Consider the following 5,152-nt stretch of genomic DNA (forward strand, 5'->3'; position numbering starts at 1 on the left):
CCCTTCCAGTATTGATTTCATTCTCAAGCCGACCAGAAGAATGGAAGAGCCCACACAGATCGAACTTCTGATCAGAGCTTTGCGAGGTGTCATAAGAAAATTTTCTTTAGACAAGCCGACGGACTACTCTCCCTCCTTTCGAGATAAAAGTCAAGATACTTGATATATCTGTAAGAAGAAAAAGCATTTGGCTACAGAATGTCCAGACACGTACGGAAAGAGAAAACAAGACGAGGAGAAAGTGAGGAAGAAGGGGAGAAAACACCTGGGAAAGTGAAGAAATTAAAAAAAAACAGAGAGAGTGAACAAAGACACAGAAGAGGTCTATGAACTTTTTAAAGTGTTGTGTTGTGATATTTAATTGTATTATAAAATGTGTACCAGAATAGAAAAGGCAGAAAAGTGTCTCTTCATTTTGATATTTTAGAATATGGAAGTACACTCACACACTCACTCACACACGTACATCATGAGTAAAAAGGGAATTTTGAAATTTAATGGATTTTTGGCCATTGAAATATTATCTCTTTTCGAAAAAAGTGAGTGGCCCTGAGAAAAACCATTGGATATTTGTCTAAACAACAAACTCAGGAACGGGACGTAATCATCTTTAACTGCCTTAAGGATTGGCCACAGCCAAGGCCTACTTCTGGACTTCCTCTTGTCAGTGATGATTTGGTAGGAATCACTATGTGTGGTATCACAGACGTAGACGTAGTAACAGGGATGGGTTGTTTGGCTCGGGAAGGTCTTTTTCGCTTGGGTCGTATTAAAGAAGTCTGATACATTTGTTTCAGACTCCTTAACTCTGCTAAAATGTCTAAGAGTACCGGTACCGTTTGACTTTCACTGTCAAACTTCTCTCTTAGACTTTGTTTCTTCTCTGCTGACTCTTCCTGTCGTTTCCTTCTTGATTCTTCTTTTTCTCTCAGTTGCTGTTGAAGGAGAAAAGCATGTTCTGCTTCTTTCTGCTGCTGTAAAAATTTCTCCAATTCTTCTTTCTGTCTCTGTTTAAAATCATTGACGTCTGGTAAAGGAGAACGTGGCGAACGTACTGTGAAGAAGGAAGAAAATCAACTAAATCCTAATTAAAAGCGACCTCTTCTGGAAGTAGGTCAGTGTTGACTTTGATAGCCGCTGCTATACCATCGCTTCTCGTCTCCATAGCCGGTCCACCCCAATTCATCGTCTTCTTAGGTTCAGTCATGTTTGAAAACTCTGTCGCATGGATTCACTGTGCACAGACGCTAGCGCACCTATATAGGGAATGTAACGTCACATGTAGCTTTTTTAGGATTGAAGACCGACTCAGCACTGTGACGCGTGTTAGGATTGGTGAATAAACTCAATCCGTTTCGATTCGCTCTTCCACTGTAAATAACCTCAGTTCATTACATTCCCTTTACCTGTTCTCGTCACAACATGTGGACTAACGTAGCAGCATCTACACTCGTATCGTCAATGCTGTTCCCATGTATGTCAGGGATGTGTGTTGGATTGCAAACAAATAGTGGGTGCTAGATAGTATGTAGTATAGCTTGTGTGTTTAAACACTCCGATCCTATACGTTGGAAAGTAAGTGTGTATGTGTGCTGGATAGTTTATACAAAAATGGGTATTAGAGATGTGCGTTGGACTGCAAACAAATATTGGGTGCTAGATAGTAGTGGCTTGTGTTGGATTATAATTAATAATTAAATCTGTACGTAGGATGCTGGAAAATAGAGTGTGTGTTAGATGGTATCTAAACATTTTGACATCACCATTCATTCCCGTTGTGCCCCAAAGTGTCTTGGGTATGTAAAACCTTTGGACACATTTCCTGTTGTGCACTGTTTTCCAGATGTAAAACCTGTGAACAATTTCAGCACATAACATATTATTTTTCTCGTTTTATTTGCAATCCTAAACACATCCCTAATATCCAACAATTTTTTTTTACAATGGAAACGGACTCTCATCTACAACAAGTTAACATTATCATTCTCGTTGAACCCACGCGTAGCTCCCACATGTTAAACCCACATACATTTTTACAAAGGATTTCCCGTTTTGCCCACATGTGTCTACCTCATTCAAACCCACTGCTTAATGTTAATGACCTGGAGAAACTCATGCAACTACTTCTTTACATATATGTATGTATGCATGCATGTATGTATGTATGTATGTATGTATGTATGTATGTGTGTTGTTTGTTTGCTTGTTGGGTTTAACGCCATTTTTCAGCACACGATAGGCCATACATGGCGGCCAGTATTAATGGTGGAGGAAGAACCCGGGAAAATCCCTGAAAGAATCACCGACCCACGAGAAGCTACTGGCAAGCTTTCTCACATACCCACATTAGTCGAATCCGAGACTCGAACCCACGCAGACAGAGGTGAGATCGCAGTGATCCGTAACGGAGAGCGCTTTAGACCACTCGGCCACTCGGGGCCCCTCTGTATGTATGTATGTATGTATGTATGTGTGTGTGTGTGTGTGTGTGTGTGTGTGTGTGTGTGTGTGTGCATGTATGTATGTATGACTGACTGACTGACTGACTTTATTTCCTCTTAAAAAAGAGATTACATCAGAGTAAACAAATTCATGATAATACAAGATCATAAAATAGAACAGAAAATCGACAAAAATACAATAGTAATACTGTGTCAGCTACCGTATTGACAAAACGAAATATCTCAATACCTGCAATTATGCAAATCTGCAGTCATTTGGCGGAGCAAGGCACTAATCTTTTAACAGTTGCTTGATGATGATAATATTTCGAAAAGTTAATACGTCTATAGTGTTATGTGCTTAACATTAAGTTCGAGATAGTAACGAAAATGACATGAAAAACTTATAACAGTGTAATTCCATATGTAGTTTTTTTTTTCTTCATATGACGCATGTATTTATGCGTGTATGTATGTATGTATGTATGTGTGTGTGTGTGTGTGTGTGTGTGTGTGTGTGTGTATCTATGTATGTATTTATGAGCAGCAGAGAGGGTGAACCGACCTTTTTGCTGGAACGTCATTTTTGAAAAATAAAGTTTCCTACGAAAACAAGTTTATTTTGTTACTTTATTTTGTTCGTTAATGTTTTTAAAAAGGTTTGCGCGTTTTGTTTAACCGCCGGACGTTTTATTGAGGTCGCACCATCTCTGCTGCTATAATTAGATCAGTCTTTCACCCAAAGGTTTTATCAAGACCTATGCGATATCGTGATCGCGGATCATGTGTCTGTGTGCGTGTGAGATTTGGATTTTTAACGTAGCTTTAACAATTTTTCAGTCATATCGCTACGATGTTTGCAGTGTGGCAGTTTATAGTGATGTCTAGCACTGAGGCATCATGCCGCAGACATGAAGCATGATGTCCCACCCAGTCACATTTTCCTGACACCAGGCCGACCAGTCCTAACACTAACCTCTTAAATCTGAGCTCCAAGCGAGGCAGCTGTTAGTTCCATTTTTGTAAGTCTTTGATATGCTTCTGCCGGGGATCGAACACACGACCTCCCGCATCCGAGGCGGACGCTTTAACCACTAGGCCACCAGAGCGGTTTGGGGATCATGTAAATTTATTGTTATAAAACCGTGCGGAGTAGCTTGTGCTTTTGAAAAGAAGTTTTTGAACTTAATCATGCCCATATTTCCACTACACTAGGTTTGACGAATGTTTCTCAAAGTATGTGTATAAACACAGCTAAAATATTTCAGTTATCTCTGATCACTTTAGGTATTTGTGTATGTATATCGCTGAGTAACATGACTTACGTCTGTGTTTTTATGCCTACCTCTAGAAAATATTCTAGCGGGTTTTGATTGTTTGTCCAGCATTACGTCGTCGTATACTATTAAATTATTAATAAATCGATCGAGGTCATATACGGATGGTGTCTCGTCAATATCGGTAATAAAATCAATAATATCATCGCCGATTTCATTTAACAATTTTGCATTTTCATTAAAATCTTTAAGTACCTCGTAGCATCTCTGATCATCTACAGATGGTGCCACTAAGTATAACTTATCCCATTTGAGCCATCTCATTATCATATTGAGTAATAGCTCTGTTTTACCAGATCCAGACGGACCTATGATAATAGCTCTGATAGAATTTGGTAGCGCTGGGTGATGGTTAAATGGCTCTTGTTTTCGTGTCGCTGCGAAATCAATGACACCCATTGTATGCAGATGTAATAAATAATATGGATCTATATTGTGTAAAATGTAGAGCATTTACATCCACAAGTGGATTAAGAACACAAATAACAAGAAATAAAAAGCGTGCATTTACAGGCAAGTGTGTGAAATGTGGTGCAAAAAATATAAATTTATCTCCCTTGACAAGTCAAGGAAAATTGGTGGTGATATCGCTACTTCATTGGGAAAATTTCCAGGAACTCCATGGGCTAAATACCCAGGAGAAGAAGATCTTCCAGGATAGCATTACTGTGTTCCTGGAACCCGACTTGATATCCGACTTGACGAGCGAGATCAACGAAAACCAGGTAAATATCCGATAAACAACCTAGATAAAGTATGTCATATTCATGATGTAGCTTATAAAAGTAAAGATCTGCAAGAACGACATATTGCAAACGTAAAACTAATGCATGCATTGAATTCCATAAACAAAAACATCTATTAGAGAATCATTAGCTAATTGGTTGGTAAGATCTGAGATGAAAGGTAAATTATTATTCTAAGCCGGTAATTAATCAACCGATTACTATAAAATAATATAATCATTTATTATAGCCTAAGAGGATATTGGAGTGGAAGAGCAGCGATTAGTAAACTCGCTGATGCAGCAAATGTTACACGTTCTGTTGCTGAAATGGTTAGCACGACAGACAATATATCACATTTTATCTACCACAACATAAACAAATTTAACATGCAAATTTTGATGCCAACACTCCTAATGAAGTTCATCAAGCATATATTTTATTGTTACCACATGATACTATTGAAATTGAAAGACGTCAATTAACATACAAATACGCGTTGACTGTGATTGATCTTGCAAGTAGATATAAGGAAGCAGAGCCGTTATCAACTAAAACAGCAACTGAAGTTCTTTTGCTTTTGGACGAATTTATCAACGACGAACCTTACGATGGCCACAACTATTACAAGTTGATCCTGGCAAGGAAT

The sequence above is a fragment of the Sinohyriopsis cumingii genome, chromosome 7 (assembly GCF_028554795.1).
Source record: "Sinohyriopsis cumingii isolate HCF-2022 chromosome 7, ASM2855479v2, whole genome shotgun sequence".
NCBI classification, from domain to species: domain Eukaryota; kingdom Metazoa; phylum Mollusca; class Bivalvia; order Unionida; family Unionidae; genus Sinohyriopsis; species Sinohyriopsis cumingii.